Here is a 19163-nt window from a genome sequence, read left to right as displayed (position 1 = left end):
CAGCTCTGGAAGTAACACCACACCCTCTCCCCTTGGATGCAACATTTAATCAAGTGGTCAACTGGATAAAAAAACTAAGATTACAAATAATTTAAAAGTTCTTTGTCGCTTTTTGAAAATATGTCCTCATTTTAGTTTTTTAGAGCACTAACCATAATTTTGATGCAAATAAGACCCTCTCATATATGTAATTTCTAAAGGAAATGCTCTAGGCATTACAGTTTTAATTACATCAAGATGACGTCAGGCATTCCACACTTTTGTAATAAATATAGAATGTTAGCAATCTAGTTGTTCATTGGGATACTGTTGAGAGGCAGAGGCCAGGGGCACGGACTCTGAAAATTGAAGGCAGGTAGGAGAGTGCAGAGGCAACAATTTGACCACACTAGGCAGGCAGGAAGGGCAGTGGCAGCACAACAGACTATGGAGGGCAGTGGAAAGGGGGGCAGGGGCAACAAACCAACAATACAGGACTGGCAAGAGAGGCTGTGTCAATTTAATAGACCATTGTGGGCAGAAGGAAGAGGCAGTGGTCATACAACCATACATGCCAACAGACCCGTTTCAGCCAGGAAACGTCCAATGTTTTTAAGCTCAAATGGGCTTTACTTGATCTGTTTCCTGTCTACAATCTTCTCTTTTTCAATGTAACTCAAAGGGGAAAATTAATACCCCAGTTTTATTTCAAAATCTCCCTCTTACCAAGTTCAAAATGTTCGCAAGTATGGTACATTGGATCATGGTAGGCAGGAGGAATTGGGGTAGGGACATGGACTCGGATAACAGAGGACAGGAGGGACATTGAGAGGTGCACCAAACTGACCCTACAGGGCAGGCATCAGTGTTTGCAGCAGCACAATACACCACACAGGGCATGCGGGATGGGAGTGCAGCACAACAATCTATAGAAAGCAATAGGGAGGGGACAGGACCATGCACATGGACAACAGACAACAGAGGGGAAAGAGGCAATGGCAGCTAGCTGACCATAATGGACAAGCAGGAGAGAAAGCTGCAGCATAACAGACCATAAAGGGCAGGAGGGACGGATCAGGGGCATTACAATGGAACCGACAAGCCAGGAGGGAGGGAATAGGGGTCTGCACATGGAAACAGAGGGTTGGGGGCAAGGGGGCAGGGCAGGAGCAGCAAGATGACCATGGAGGTCAGGCAGGATGGGCACTGGAAACAAGACACACCATGGAGAGCAACAGTGAGACTATGATGGCATACACACAGACCATGGAGGGAAGGTGGGAGGGGGACAGGAGCAGCTAGCTGACCACACAGGGAAGGTGGGAGGGGCCATGGCAGCACAGAAGACCATGCATGGCAAGCGGGAGGGTTAGTGGCAGCACAATGGCTATGATGGGCAAGAAGGAGGGTGCAGGGGCATGGCCAAAGGACCATGGAGGATAGAAGGGAGGGTCAGGACCTGAGCACAGACAAGAGAGATCAGGGGAAGGGGCCTCACAACAGACCGCGCCGGGCAGGCAGGAGGAGCAGTTGCAGCACAACAGACCAGGGAGGGCAGAAGGGTGTGGCAGTAAAATGGACCATGGAGGACAGGAGGAAGGGGATAGGGGCATGGCATGTGGACAGGCAGGGTGAAGGTGGCAGGGACAGGTTACAGTCATCTGACAATGCTAGGCAGTTGGTAGCGGAGTGGCAGCTCAACAGAACACTCAGAGTAGATAGGAGTGGCAGGTCCATGGAACATGGTGGTCAAAAAGGATGGAGCAGGGGCATGCACAAAGACATCGGCGGGCAGGGGGAAGGAGAATAGGGGCAGCAAGCAAAGCACAGAGGCTAAGCAGGAGGTCAATGATGGGCCATAGAATTGGGCAATGGAGGGCAGGATGAGTGGACTGGTACATCATGCTAAATGTAGGGCAGTGGCAGCACATCAGACCATGCATGGCAGGAGGGAGGAGGCTAGTCCATGGATTCAGACAACAGAGGATAGGGAGGAGGTGGATAGGGCAGCAAGCTAACTGTTCATAGAAGGTGGGTATTAGGAACTTTATTGTTTTTAAAATGTGTGTCTGTGCAAACTACTTAAAATATGAACAAGTATGCAGCATAATCTCACTTTTATTCAGGAAGAAGAGGACGTTTGGGACTGTGACTCCGGGCTCACTTGGCAGAAACATCGCCTGACCCTCCACCCCCATCGCAAAATGTAATGCCCGTGAAAAGGGTAGGTGGACGCAGTGTTATATAGAACATAGTCCTGAGAGCACGATTGAATATGAAAACTAGATATAGTATATGGTATAAACTATGCACCCAAAAGTGTGATATAAGATGAACCGGGGCGTGAAATATAATATGCAATACATTGTGCGCAATGACAGATTCATTGGAGAGCGCGAGATAGCACAGGCACTAGCGCTTGCTATGTGATATGCGCCTTGGAGTGTAATATGCACAGGGCAGTGTTGTGTAACCTAAGTAGTCTCTAAAGTTGTAATATCAAATATGTGCTGGGTAGTGTAACATTGCATATGCACTGTGACAAAGATATGGATCCCAGATTGTAATATGTATGGCATAGCGCTGTGCTTTATAAGATAGGCATCGAGGAAGGTACGTTAGATGGGGCAATATAACCCGTGCGAAGGCAAGTGTGGCATGACATATTCACGGGGTGGTGTTACAGTGCACATGGGCTAGAGAGTGTCATAGCATACGCACTAGCTGGTGGAATACAACACAGAGGTGTGTGGCACTCGGCGGGCACTGGTGGGTGTAACACAGCATTGGGCTCAGCCAGGAGCACGCTGTGACTCTCAAGTGAGGGTTGTCTCCTTTCCAGAGAGTAATATAAAAAGTATTACACATCCGGCGGTGGATGTGTGTTTTATTAACCATGAGGGGGTTTCTTGCATAGTTTGGTCGAATTTTTGTCGAATCCCATTTGAATGGCTTGGTGTGCATGTGTATTAAATGTGCCCGTCAATAGCAACCCATGTTTGTATAAATAAACGACAAGGGTGTCTACTTGGAGAGTACCCACCAGCGGGGGCACCGGGATTGGGCACGGTAGGGTGTCAGACATGTCAGAGCTTCACTAGCGGTGTGAATATATTCTACGTGGATTCATTGTATGCATAGTCGCCTTTTAATGAATATCACGCAAATCGTCATGGTGATAGGTACATACGGTTTGTCCAGCATGTCCTAGGTGTTTCTCTAAATATATATATATTTTTTTAAATAAAAAACAAAGGCCGGCCCCGGGGGAAGGGGTCCCCGGGGCCATAAGTGGCCTGAGGAGGGGGGCAACACAGCCCCCCTCCTAAAGAATAAAACAATTAAAAAAAGGCCATGACCTGGGGGTTGGGGTCCGCGGGCCCGATTAAGGCCTTGGGAGGGCCAAATTAATTTTTTTCAACAAAATAAATTAGGGTGCAGGCCCTGGGGGATGGGGTCCCCAGGTCTAATACATTAGAAAAAGAAAGGGGGCCACACAGCCCTCCTTCTTAAAAATAAATAAATAAAAGACCGGCATCCTGCCGGAGGCCACGCCCCCTCCTTGCAGCACTCTGCAAACGCGCCCTCTGGCTAGTTGTAAGTTGAGGAATTAATTCCCCTTCAATACTGAGGGTCCCTGAGGGCCAACTAGCCCAACAGGTATCTCCAGTATGCGCCAGGGAGCTGCGTTGCAGACAGGTGTTCTGAGGCCACCCCCCTTTTTACACCTCCATGCAACGCAGCTCTGTGGCGCTTACTGGAGGTACCTAGTGGGCTAGTTTCACCCTAGGGACCCTTAGGATTCAAGGGGACTTAATCTCTCAACTCAGAACGCCCACAGGCCCTGTGGCACGTTTTTAAGTTGGGGAAATAATTCCCTTTCAATCCTGAGGGACCCTGGGGTCCAACTAGCCCACCAGGTGCTTCCAGTAAGCACCACTGCTCTGCGTTGCAGTGAGGTGGTGCAGGCCGTGCCACTTTTTACACCTCTCTGCAACGCAGCTCTGTGGCGCTTACTGGAGGTACCTGGTGGTCTAGTGCGACCCTAGGGACCCTCAGGATTCAAGGGGACTTAATCTCCCAACTTAAAACAGCTACAGGGCGTGTTTACACAGTGGGGAAGGGAGGGGACGGGGCATGAGGTGACGTGTTCAAACACGCCCTGTGGTGCATTTTAAGAGGTAGTTTTAATCCCCTGCCCTATTATATACTAGGGGCTTACAGAGGAGGTCATGCTAATCACAGGGGGACCCCAACACATAGTATGCCCTAGTGTATGTAGGTGTTTTCACTGTATTCTGAGTGTCTTTTAACATAGCACTGGCTCTAGGACTGGTTAGTCAGACTCAGTTACCACCAGTATCCGTCTGAAAAAGTTGAGGGTACAGGATGATTTTGCAACAAGGCTTGTTTCTGCTCTTCTGTTTGTTCTTTCTGCACGTTATACTTCTTCCTGCACTTTTCTTCGTCTTTGAGGACTTCTGTTGCTTCTTTCATTTCTTTTTGTTCTTTCTGTGCGTTTTTTCTTCTTTCTTCACATGTCCTACCTCTGTAGGCATAGTTAGAAATTAGCAATTAAAAAAACCTTTGAAATTCACTGAAAAAACCATAGGTTTCAGGCACGTTATAGTTAGGAATTAGCATTTAAAAAACCTTAGAAATTCACTGAACAAACCATAGGTTTCCGGGGCGTTATAGTTAGCTGGACTTTTCACTCGTACAAAACCATAGAAATTCCCCCGTTATAGTTAGTTCAGCTAACTATAACTCGCGCGCCCGCAATGCACTGCTGATGACGTCACATATTACATCACTCATGACATGGTCAGTGACATCACTAAAGACATCACTGATGACATCACTGATGACATCATCCTTGTGATAGAGTGGCAGACCTCCTCTCCCCCTAATATAACCTTTGATACACACATTCAAAAATAGAAATTAAAATTTTCAAAACAATGGACATACCAATACCAGTTACAACAACCTATTCAGTAATTGTAAGATCCACATCCACATCCACTCACCAACAGTCCTATACAGTCACTCATACATGTACTCACTCATCATATGCACTCATACACCTATACATCCTGTTACACTACGCCACTCATCCATAAAGTTACTCACACACATAGTCACTCATGCTGATAAAGAATCAAACATCCGTTTACCTGCATATACAGTTATACACACACCACCACACTTACTTCTACAGAAACTTACATATACTTAGTCTTTTTAACAATCACTTATAGAAACACATACTTATTCATACAGGAACTCTTTCAATCTCTCACTCTCACATATACTCACTTATATACACCAATAGTCACATATACTAGTTTAAAACATATGTAGTTACTCATTGAGTCACTATTGAGACAGTCATTCACTCACTAACACACCCATGCACACACTCATCCACCCATACAGTCCTGCACACATGCTGTCTTCAACACATACAAACAGTGAGTCACTCATTCATGCACCTATGCACTACGTAATACCCCCCACCGAACCATACAGACATCAGACACTTATACTGATACTCAAAAAACCCACTAATGACCTATATATACACTCATGTAGCTACTCACCAACCCATGCAGCCACTTATACACAAAGTGAGAGACTGATACAGATATTTACATATTTAAACATTACTCACTAAGCCATGTATTCACTAAGATACACTTATTCAGTCAGTTATACAATCAATTTTTCAAAAACAAATCATCCATTTAGACACTTATATACCCATTTATTCTTCCATCGACCTTGAGATATACATGTATAAAACATATGTAATTTTCAGAAAAACACACATTCACTGGATGATGTCATCAGTGATGTCATCAGTGATGTCATTTGAGATGTCATCAGTGATGTCATGAGTGATGTCACTGACCATGTCATGAGTGATGTAATATGTGACGTCATCAGCAGTGCATTGCGGGCGCTCAAGTTATAGTTAGCTGAACTAACTATTACGGGGGAATTTCTATGGTTTTGTACGAGTGAAAAGTCCAGCTAACTATAACGCCCCTGAAACCTATGGTTTCTTCAGTGAGTGTAAGTTATAGTTATCTCAGGTAACTATAACTGCTGAAATTCTATGTTTTTTTATGAGTATAATCTGAGCCATGTAGTATGTGAAGTTATACACAGTGGATGGCTGGAGCGCAAGTAAAATTTAGCTCTGCTAAATATGACTAGTACATTTCTGTGTTTTTACAGTTCAAAATGATGATGTTGTCACTGACATATTCACCTAACTTTAACGTCACTTTAACCTTTGTAATTTTCATTGAATTTCTAAGATTTTCTTAAAAACAAAAACAGATCTTTTTATCACACCTAACTATAATGTTACTTTAACCTTTGTCTTTTTTCAGTGAATTTGCAGTTTTTTTTATGTAAAGTAATATGGTTTTTTCAGTGAAAATATATATATATATATATATATATGTACAACAGTTTTCTCAAATAATAACGCTCACTCGGGAGTCCATTGCAACCATAGAGGTTTAATAAAGTGAACCGCTACGCGTTTCGACACTGAAAGTGTCTTGATCACACGATTTTCACAGTGCTACGTGGTGTGTATAAGTAAACAGTAAACATAAAAAAGGCACTACATTTGGAGCAACCCTTTCAGCTCTGTTTTTTGGCATCCATCTTGGAAGAGTAACCACAGTCAGTATACAGTATCTCACACAGTGTAGAACTACACATAAGTATCTACAAGCATGCCAAATAATAGACTTGTCATTGATTAACCATGTAGCCACGTTATTCAATTCATATATTGTGTACAACTAAAGTCAAAAACATAAAATACAAAATTCAATAAATTAGTATATTGTATATGTGGTTGTTCTCAACTTTTTAGCAGGTGTAAATTCCTACAAGACATCTCTTATTTAGAAAGGATGTTCAACAACGATTGCACGTAATTGTGTGTCAATTGCTTGAACCTCAATAAAGTTCAGACATAATTTAGTATTTAACAGGCAAGTGCCTATACAACAATTGTGTTGATTGTATACAAACGGTGGACCCATATTACAAGCGCTCTAGTGGCTTTGAGCAAATACCTTCCATGAATCCTGTAGACACTACCCCAGGTAGCTTTGCAAAACCAAAAAGTCCCAAACAGTGAGAACTAAACCCAAGATAAAAGTGGATAAATATAAGTATCTAAGAAGGTAAAGATAAAACATTAGTTTTGTCACTTTACTTGATGGAGAGTGCTTAGGTGATTCTTGATGAAGAAAAGGGTAGGGTGCCCGTGAACTCTATGCCCACCCGTGCCATTGAAGGGTCCCTTCCTTTCCTCCTGAAACAACCACAAAACAGAGCACACAGTTAAAAACACAATATTTACAATACAGTTCTAAGATATAATCACAGCATTCAATATATACAAGAACTAATCATCATGCAAATGGCTTGCTAGTTCCTCATCAAGATTATGTCCTCCTGGAAATCTAGTTTCCAGTTCTATAATCCATTTCGATTCTTTTTTCCTAAGCGCTAGCTCTCTATTTCCGCCCCTTTTGCTTATGTTAATTTGTTCAATGGCAAAAAATCTCAACAGAGAATTATTAGATTGGTGTTTCTCTTGGAAGTGACGGGCAATCGGGTAATGTAAATCTTTGTTGGTGATGGCCCGTAGGTGCTCCTGAACTCTTTTCTTGACCATACATGTCGTACTGCCGACATACCTTAATTGGCACGGGCATTCTAAGATGTATATCACAAAATTGGTGCTGCATGTTAGGAATTATTCAATCTTTCTATTTTGATTCCTACCTGGGATCTCAAAGTCATGCACCATGTGGCTAGATTTACAAGCCCTACAGTGACCACAGGGATAGAAACCTTTGAGGTTGTAGTTGTTTCTATTGGGGATTTCAGAGATATCGCCTTTTACCAGGATGTCTTTAAGACTCCTCCCTCTCCGATAAGTGATGAGGGGTCTATCTGCCGTGACTCTTCAGGTTAGAGGTAAGCTCGGCCCCGGGACTGTAGCGAAGAGGGGGAACACCGCTGTTTTCCAGGCGGGGGGTTCTCCCACTAGCGGCGGTACTTGGGGGGAGTACTTACTTCTATGAAAAGGAGAACGAGAGGGGAATTATAACAGCAATTACGATTGATATCACTCGAAAAGTAAATAAAAGACTATCTCGAATCGTAACATTGCGTAAAGCCACACAAATTGGTTTGAATACGCACTTCCCAATACCTCCGCGGCAACGTAAGAAATTATATGGTGGCATCAGGAACCGCCCATTGTTGGCGGGGAGTCGGGGTGTAATGTGGCAGTAGTTTAGAACGAACTTCAGCGAGAAAACTGACTAAAGAGGAATAATAGCAATCAAAGTCATTGTTACAGGTATTAGCCAACCTGAGCATTGTTGGGGGACTGTGAACCAACTATTCAATCCTCGAGGGACTTCGAAGTTCCAATTAGAAACGAATTCTTTCAAGGAAATATGGATGAAGAAAGAGAAAGACGTGCTGCTGCACAATCTCTTTTTGCGCGTGCGCCAGGCAAAGGAAAGTCTACGGGAATATCAGATACCAATATTAAGAAGGACAGTGAGTTAAATGTCACATTACGGAAGTATGAAAAATTAAAAAAACAAGAGAGTTCAAAATGGTGGGAGGCAACGTCTCTGGAAGATTACATAGAGAAAAAAATGATACCTAGAGGATTGCGAATATATATCACTCCCTCGCATGAATCACCGAACCCGCGAATGCTCGATGACTGGGCGAATAATTCTGCAGAAAGCTCTAAAAATATGATGACGATACTTATCAAGTATGCTTGGGAAGAACGAGAGAACATCATTAAAGAGATAACAGAAATTGAAGAAAATTTCAAGAAACATACAGATCAAACAGTCATACAAGAGTTTAAAAAGGAACTCAAAGGAAGACTAACCAAGTACGAAGAGGACATAAAACAACGGAAACAAAGAAAATTACACAGAGACTGTGTCGACTACGAAACAGGACGAATCCTGACGTATAGTCACAAATACGACCATCTATATAATCAAAATACATCAACTAAAGAACCAGCTACTACTGATGTAAGTGCGGCAACACATCCAGAACTAACTGATTCAGATACAGATGTGTCAATACACACAACAAGTTCTCTGTCGGATGTAGACGTCATAACACACCAGGCTACTTTTTTAGACGAGTTCCGGGTAATGAAGAGGAGTCGACAATCTGGGAAGACAATGACAACGCCTGTTCCACCACAGAGAGGACGAGGGAGAGGCAGAGGAAGAGGAAGAGGCAGAGGCAGGGGCGCAGCAAGCAAAGACGCCTCAAGCGGAAACGTGGAAAGAAGAATGGAGCCCATGGGAACAAGAAAGAGAGGCTCAAAATCAACGCTGTAATGGATGCCCAAATGGTAAACAAAACCATAGTAAACCTCTCTGCACGCACTCTGTCCTATTTTGAAAAGTCTACTTTATGTCTCGGCCTAACCTTTTGCCCCACAGAACTTTTTAATTATACTAATACGCGCATTGACATTTTTAAATTCATTAGAAAAGTCAAACTAAAAAAGTGGCATATTCTGAACAATAGCGAAGGACAACAGAATATGGCCCCTTTATTTGACATTTCTACACATCCAGGATTGACGGTGGGAGATGCTGACACATTGAATGCAATAATAGATCTAGGAGCACCCTACTCTGCTGATGCAGAGGATGTAATAACAAACAAATCAGCTTGTACCCAATTTAAACCCCGTTCAGTATTCTATCCCAATCTACCCCACGATGCTATCGATACATTTCATGATGTTGTGACCAAAGAACTCAAGAAACAGAAACACAAAAACTACAATCCCAGAGGCACACAAAACTTGTCTAACAAACAGTGCAAATTTATTCTGTCTTTATCGAAAGACAAGAGTTTGGTCGTACGACCATCAGATAAAGGTGGAAACATTGTCCTCTGGGGTAAAGACCTGTATATTAATGAAGCAAAAGAACAACTCAGCAACAATGAATATTATTGTATATGTGATACTACAGCATATAATGCTAGTATTGTTACAACATGGCAAAGGTTGTCGGAATGGCAAGAATTGGGTATTATTTCTTGGCAAGAATACTGTTTTCTGAAACGTGATTTTCCAAAATTGCCCATCCTGTATCTTCTCCCTAAACTCCATAAACACCCCACTATTCCACCAGGGAGACCAATTGTGTCCTCCATGGGTAGTGTCAATAAAAATGTATCCAAATATGTGGATCAGTTTTTAAAAGATTATGTCTCAAAGCTACCGTCATTTGTCAAAGACACGAAAGATTTTTTGAACAAATTAGACGGTCTTGTATGGAACGAAGATTACCATCTGATTACCCTGGACGTGAACTCATTATATACTATAATAGACCACGTCCAGGGAGTAGAAGCCTGTATGCACTTTTTAGGCACTAGAGACATCATCTATCTCGAGCATACACGCATGTTGGCCGACATGATGATGATATGCTTGAAAAACAACATCTTCATGTTTGATGGGATACTCTACAGGCAGGTGCGAGGCACGGCTATGGGAACGTGCTTCGCACCTGGATTTGCAAATCTTTTCCTAGGAAAATGGGAAGAAGAAATTCGCTCAAATACATCCCTTATGAAATACTTCAAATCAGTGGTAGTATGGCTAAGGTATATCGATGATTTGTTTATTGTATGGAGTGGTGACCAACAAGGAGCTGTGGAGTTCATAAATGAACTCAACACAAATCCAAACAATATTCGATTAACATCTAACATTAGCAAAAGGGAGGTGGAGTTCCTAGACACCCATATTGAGGTCATCGATGGGAAACTTGTTACGAGTTTGTATAGGAAAGACACAGCTGGGAATAGCCTGCTCCATGCCCTGAGTGGCCACCCAGAACCCCTGAAGTGGAGTATTCCATACGGGGAACTACTCAGGGCAAGGAGAAATTGCAGCACAGACCACAAATTTTCAGAAGAAAAGAACAACATGCTTGAACGATTTCGACAGAGAGGCTACCCTGAATGGGTTCTCAATAACGCAATACACAAAATTGAAAGTGTAAGTAGAACTAAGGCACTGGAACAAAAAACTAATGACCCCGAAAACACAGAAAATAACATCAGACTTGTGACTACATATAACAATAGATCAGGAACTGTGTGCAAACTGCTTACCGAGAATTGGAAAATTCTCCAGACCGATGCCATTATAGGGAAAGATATAGGAAAAAGACCACTGATCACCTATAAGAGGGGTAAAAGTCTGAAAGATATATTGGTAAGAGGCGATATTACTGAACACAAAAGCCATCATTTCCATGACCTCAAAGGCTTCTTCCCTTGCGGGCATTGCAGAGCCTGCAAATTCAGTCACTCTGTGAGGGAATTCGACATCCCGGGGAAAAACAAAAAGTGGAAAATCAACCAGTTTTTAACATGCAGTAGCAATTGTATTGTCTATGTACTTGAATGTCCCTGCAAACGCAAGTATGTAGGTAGTACAATATGCATGGTTAAAAAACGTGTGATGGAACATCTCCGCGCAATTACTAATGTTAATGTCCAATACCCAATTGCTAGGCACTTTTTGGAGTTTCATCAATCCAATAACTCCTTGTTACGGTACTTTGCCATAGAACAAATAGTCTCTAATCCACGTGGTGGCAATAGAGACCTTAGACTGAGACAACAGGAGTCCAAATGGATACTTGAGTTGGAAACTAGATTCCCCGGAGGGCACAATCTAGATGAGGAACTAGCCTCTCACCTTCATATAGATTAAAACAACCATCCAGTATCAAAACTGTATTGTGAGAAGTCTTATGAGCATGTTGTTTTCGTTTCTTTGTTTCTTTTCTTATTTGGATACTTGTGTCCCCTTGTTTCTCTTCGAGAATGTAACTGGCTATATATCTCTTATTTGTGTTTCTTACAGGAGGAAAGGAAGGGGCCCATTACGTATTTGACTTCTCACGGGTTCCCTAACCTTTTCTTCCCCGGGCTCGGGACTGCACTGCACACAGATAAGAGAATTTTATGAATTTCTATCTACTTTGGAAACAGAATTGGTTATTATGTTGTGCTTTGGTTTTGGTTTTAATTTTAATTTTCACTTTTTATGGTGTCATGGACTAAGTTGGGACAGTAACCTGCAAATATAATCTTAGTTCATATGATGTTGCAATTATTATCTGATGATTGCCAAATCAATTTTACGTTTTAACATATAGTCTGCTTTTGGCACTAGACCGCCTGCATATATGAACTATAGACCCTTTGTCGATTAAAGCCACTAGAGCGACTGAATACTCATGCATGTAAATGATATACTGGGGCATAACGAAAACATGTACCACTTGGCAGCGATTGCATACTGTTACGTAGAAGGATTACAAATCAGAAATGGCTATTTAGCCTTGTAATAGGATATAAACGCTAACGATATAAATGTACAGCAATGCGTTCATTCGCAAATGTAAATACTGTATATATGTAAATACATGCATATCATACGTATATCTTTACTATACAAGCAATCAACCTTTTGGTGTCTATTGAGCGATTCGCTTTTTTAAACAACTTAGGCATGACTATAATTTGTAAAAATGTTGATTTTGGACGTTCCAAGATGTCTGCCGCACTATAACATCACATTTGACTAAGCAAGGAAGAGTCCCACTTCTATTACCATGCTTTGTGTGAATTCACTTCAATGAACTTTATTTAAATCACTTCGAAATGTTCGTAGATTCGTGTGATCAAGACACTCTGTGTGTCGAAACGCGTAGCGAAGATTAAACTACTGCCACTTTGGAAACACCCGTGACTCTGAGTGTGCTTTGTTTACTTACAATTGGATTGACATTGATTTGCCGGTTTTTCTGGTTTTCCGGCACTTTTGCACCACCTGACAACGGGCTCGGATCTGAAACAAACCCGTTGGGAGAAAGGAATATATATATATATATATATATATATATATATATATATATATATATATATATATATATATATATATATATATATATATATATATATTACCTACTGGCGGTCGCCAGTAGGTAGTTATAGTTAGGACCCCTTTTCCATAGGAAATCCGCAACATTCTATTTTGAATAACTTTGGCGCCGGTCGATGAATCCTCGCGAATTTCTCAAAATAGGTGGGGCGCTACGCTCCGCTCCTACCCTGAAAGTCTCGGGGGGATACGTCAAGCGGGGGCTGAGATAAAAGGGGGGTCCCAAAACGCGTTTTTCCCATGCATTTTTCCATAGGACCTTTAGAACGAGCTACAGCCCGAACGGCTGAACAGAATTACTAGAAATTTGGCAGAGAGGTAGTCCCTATGTCAAGGAAGTGCCTTTTGTAGGTTTGGTGTAAATCTGTTCTGTAGATTCTGAGAAAATAGCCTTTAAATCAATATATATATCTGAGCCCGCTTACGGTACGCTTACCGTACGCTTACGGTAAGCTTACGGTACGCGTACGGTGGCGTGCGCGAGCGCGATTCTGATTGGCTGTTAGATCTTAGTAAACATTCGAATCGGTCGAAACCAGGAAGCGGCGGCCGCCATTTTGTGTGTTTCACTCAGAAAAAAAAGAGTGAAAACAAGAAAAGGGGGCAATGAGGAGAGTTACAGACCCCCTTACATTTGTGAGGGGGTCAAAGAAGGACTGTAAAGTACAAAGAAAACATTTATTGATTTTTAAAAAAATCACGGGGTACGCGTACGGTAAGCTTACGGTAAGCGTACGGTAGAAAAAAAAAAAAAAAAAAAAATGAAATTCAGATTTAAGTGTTTAGATATTAGGGGGCTCTAAAAAGAGCCGTTGTGTTTATGAAATGATTTTTTAGTGGTACCTACAAGTAAGTACCGATGCAGAGTCTAAGGTTCAAGAGGAAGACTCTGTTCCCTCTATCATTGAAGTGCACACCATCTCCTCTATAAATGTCTTGCATGTCAAAACGCAAGTTGTTGTGGTAAATGGCACCCATACCATAGTCACGGAGGAAAGCAGAAACAGATTTGTTGACGTGCTTTCTTGCTTTGTCAATCTGCGGACAGAAATGATTGGACCAGTTCCATTTTTGCCTTTGGCATATGTTGGAAAACACAAAGGCAGTTTTAGGGAAAAGTGAAAACAGTTGTGCAAAGGTGTCTTTCATAAGCATTTCCAGACCTACCCCAGTCAAAGTGCCTAGGTCATTGCCACCACAGTGCACTATTATGAGGTCAGGGTGTTGGATTTGCATGAAGGATTTCACCAATGGCATCAATTGGTGCCACTTTAACCCTCTCTGACCAATCCATTTAATGTCTACATTTGGCAAAGCAAGGTCTCTCACCATATCTGTTTTCTCTGCAAACTTTTCACTCCAGAAGACATAGCTGTGCCCTACAATCCACACTGTGAACATCTTCAAAGGAGAACTGGATGCACGAGGGAGGTGTCTTTCAGTAGAATGGCAATATGAAAAGAAAGACAGGTTGGAAATGGAGGCATACATATTTTTAAATGAAAAAAAAGAACTGATTGGCTGTTTCATACCATTCTACACTAAAAACTAGGCTGTATGTGTAAATTTATAGAAGCATGTTTTGTATTGGTACAGAAAAATGTGTTACCAAAGAACAGTACTATGGATTTGCTGTAAGGTTTGAAAAGTCAAGCACTCTTGCTCTGTGGAATTGAAACATTGTTTGGCGAACTTCTGACCTAACTCCACACAGCAGTGTTCCATGAGCTGTTGCTATGGTAGCAGGCAGAAGTCAAGTTGGGGGAAGGGTACTTTAAGAAAAGGGTTGGTTTTCAACCAATAGAAATGTGTGATTACATTTGAAAAAAAGGGGGAAGCACTGAGATTTGAAACTTACATGTATATGTGTGGAAAAATAGAGGGAAAGTTTGCCATTATCTGGTTCTGCTGAGAGGAGAGAGGTGAACACAACAGAGATCCTGGCTCTGATAATCTGCTGTTTGAGTGTCACATTTCTTTCACAACTAACTAATTTTAAAGGTGAGTTTAGAGTTTGAGAGGGGATGTATGTGGTAACTTAAGAAATGAATAATAGAAATGGAAATTCTTTTTGTTGTAGTTGCGTTTATCATTTTCTGTTTTGGGAGAAATTTAAATGTGAGGAACATGTAAAATAATATGGAGTATGTTTTCACAATAAATTAAGGTGTACTGGAAAAAAAAAGAATAGTTTAAGGGTTTGAGGTTGGACTCAGTAATGCAAATACATTCAGCATCACTAAGGCTGGTTGCCCTTGCTGGAGTGTAGGCAGCCACCCAGGTTACACATGGAGGTGGTCTGAAAAAGAAGTTTGGACATGTGCATTTAAGAAAATCGAAAAAAGTGGTTTCATAATGTGTCAGTCTGTAAAAGTGATTTTCACTTGCCCAAAAAAAAAAGAGCAGTAAGTGTGCTTTCAAATTGGCAAAGAAATTTCGTTTTGGGACTAATGTGAAAACATGACTCTGTGTGCAGAGAGGAATTATAGGCAGAGATTTATTGCGTATTGCTCTGGTGATTTCACAGTTGCATTAGATGGAAAAGGGGAGCGATTTTTTGGGGGAAGAAGCAGACTCTTAGCACACACCCATGTGCTTGCCATGTATAATCATGCACAGTATTTACAAGCGAGTGGGGTTTTCAGGTTTCAGTCTGTAATGCAAATACATTCAGCATCACTAAGGCTGGTTGCCCTTGCTGGAGTGTAGGCAGCCACCCAGGTTACACATGGAGGTGGTCTGAAAAAGAAGTTTGGACATGTGCATTTAAGAAAATCGAAAAAAGTGGTTTCATAATGTGTCAGTCTGTAAAAGTGATTTTCACTTGCCCAAAAAAAAAAGAGCAGTAAGTGTGCTTTCAAATTGGCAAAGAAATTTCGTTTTGGGACTAATGTGAAAACATGACTCTGTGTGCAGAGAGGAATTATAGGCAGAGATTTATTGCGTATTGCTCTGGTGATTTCACAGTTGCATTAGATGGAAAGGGGGAGCGATTTTTTGGGGGAAGAAGCAGACTCTTAGCACACACCCATGTGCTTGCCATGTATAATCATGCACAGTATTTACAAGCGAGTGGGGTTTTCAGATTTCAGTCTGTAATGCAAATACATTCAGCATCACTAAGGCTGGTTGCCCTTGCTGGAGTGTAGGCAGCCACCCAGGTTACACATGGAGGTGGTCTGAAAAAGAAGTTTGGACATGTGCATTTAAGAAAATCAAAAAAGTGGTTTCATAATGTGTCAGTCTGTAAAAGTGATTTTCACTTGCCAAAAAAAAAAGAGCAGTAAGTGTGCTTTCAAATTGGCAAAGAAATTTCGTTTTAGGACTAATGTGAAAACATGACTCTGTGTGCAAAGAGGAATTACAGGCAGAGATTTATTGCGTTTTTTTCTGGTGATTTCACAGTTGCATTAGTAGGAAAAAGGGGGAGCGATTTTTTGGGGGAAGAAGCAGACTCTTAGCACACACCCATCTGCTTGCCATGTATAATCATGCACAGTATTTACAAGCGAGTGGGGTTTTCAGGTTTCAGTCTGTAATGCAAATACATTCAGCATCACTAAGGCAATATATTCTGAAAACAGCAAAAATAAGGCAAAAATATTTTTTGAAAAATATGTAAATATGTGTACTGTATTATAAAATGTTTTAAAAATATTAATACTTTTTTTTTTCTTTTTTTTCAGATTGATATAGAAAATTTTCGAAAACTAGAACCATTTTTAAAGCTATTTTTTTAAAAAACAAATGAATAAATATTTTTTTGAGTGAGTATGGTAAGTCAATAATAATAATTGTAGTCTCTCAAGGACCTTGTAATGTGATAATTGATTTTTAGTGTTTTTAAAAAAAAAAAAAAAGTACGCGCACCGTACGCGTACGGTAAAAAAAAAAAAAGTTTTTAAAAACATATGTAAAAAAAAGATGAAAGATAAGGTTGGCTCTTAAAAGAACCATTGTGTTCATGCAGGGACAGAGGAAAGAAAGCATGGAAAAATTAGTCTCTGTGACAAGTGTGCTGATCTATTTTGTTGTTCACTAGGGAAACACTGGTCTCCCTATGACAAATTAGATCATGACAAGAGGCACATCGAATATCAACCCTCAGAAAACGAGGGTTAATTTCCAGAGGGCCAGCAGAAGGAGATGCTCCCCCCACAGATGAAGGGCTCACCTGACCTGCAGAAGAAGGAGTCAGCCCTGCAGATGATGGTCCAGGCTGAGCTGCTGTGGATGTACTTGCTTGTCTTTCTGAAGAGTTACCTCCAAAAAGATGACCATGTGTCCTTCTGTGTACATCCTGGAGGTGTCTCTTCATGGTGTGATTCCCAAAGGAATACTTCCTGTCAGGATTACCTCTAGAAAGTACACGCTGACACAGCCTGCAAGTTACTAAGGGTGCATTCACCTTTTGCTGGCCTTCAGGAAAAGTAAAATAATCCCATACATAAGAGGGCTTTTGTTTCCTCGATCTCTGCCTCAAGACAGTGCTGCTAGTGCTAGCCTCACTCTCAGAAGAGCTCTGCTGTTCTGCCATCGTATCCCAAAGACAAACCAGCTCCTTCTCCCAAGGGATCACAAGCAGAAATGAGGGGAATGGGTGTGGTGTAGGAGAGTTCTAGAGCTGAAAGTAGTTTCAACCAATCAAAAGTTGTGTTTCATGATCACATGACCTACCGTACGCTTACGGTACGCTTACGGCAAAAGTACGCATGCGCGTAAAAAAGACACGCGCTTGCGCGCATGCGCATAACAGTCACTACCCGACACTTCCGCGTAACGTGCGCGTGTAGCGTACACGCGTACGCGTCCCACGCGGAGGACGCGCGGCTACGCAAATTGCGTAACTATACGCAAACAGCGTAGATAAATTACGGACGTTGCGTAAACCGTACGCTTACCGTAAGCTTACGGTACGCGTACTAAAAAAAAATTAAAAAAAAAGGAAAAAATGTATTGCTAATAAATTTTACATGTTTATTTTATAAAATATATTAAAAAAACATATTATAGAATTTTAAAAATTTAACCATAGTCTTTAAAAAAGGATAGAAAATTAAAATAAAAATATGTTTAAAAAAATAGAAGAAAAGAAACAAAATTAGCATTTAAAAAACCTTGCAAATTCACTGAAAAAACCATGGGTTTCACACACGTTATAGTTAGGACTTAGCATTTAAAAAACCTTAGAAATTCAGTGAAAAAACCATAGGTTTCACACACGTTATAGTTAGGAATTAGCATTTAAAAAACCTTAGAAATTCAGTGAAAAAAACCATAGGTTTCACACATGTTATAGTTAACTGGACATTTTACTCGTAAAAAACCATTGAAATTGCCCCGTTATAGTTAGTTCAGCTAACTATAACTCGCGCGCCCGCAATGCACTGCTGATGACGTCACATATTACATCACTCATGACATGGTCAGTGACATCACTCATGACATCACTGATGACATCTCAAATGACATCACTGATGACATCACTGATGACATCATCCTTGTGATAGAGTGGCAGACCTCCTCTTCCCCTAATATAACCTTTGATACACACAATCAAAAATAGAAATTAAAATTTTAAAAACAATGGACATACCAATACCAGTTACAACAACCTATACAGTAATTCTAAGATCCAAATACACATCCACTCATTCACCAACAGTCCTATACAGTCACTCATACATCTACTCACTCATCATATGTACTCATACACGTATACATCCTGTTACACAATGCCACTCATCCATAGAGGTACTCACACACATAGTTAGTCATGCTAATAAAGAATCAAACATACATTTACTTGCATATACAGTTATACACACACCACCACACTTACTTCTACGGAAACTTACACATACTTAGTCTTTTAAACAATCACTTATAGAAACACATACTTATTCATACAGGAACTCTTTCAATCTCTCACTCTCACATATACTCACATATATACACCAATAGTCACATATACTAGTTTAAAACATATGTAGTTACACATAAAGACACTATTGAGACAGTCATTCACTCACTAACACACCCATACATACACTCATCCACCCATACAGTCCTGCACACATGCTGTCCTCAACACATACAAACAATGAGTCAC

The sequence above is a fragment of the Triturus cristatus genome, chromosome 2_2 (assembly GCF_964204655.1).
Source record: "Triturus cristatus chromosome 2_2, aTriCri1.1, whole genome shotgun sequence".
Lineage (NCBI taxonomy): Eukaryota > Metazoa > Chordata > Amphibia > Caudata > Salamandridae > Triturus > Triturus cristatus.
The sequence above is the reverse complement of the archived record's forward strand: the minus strand, read 5'-3'. Positions refer to the sequence as shown.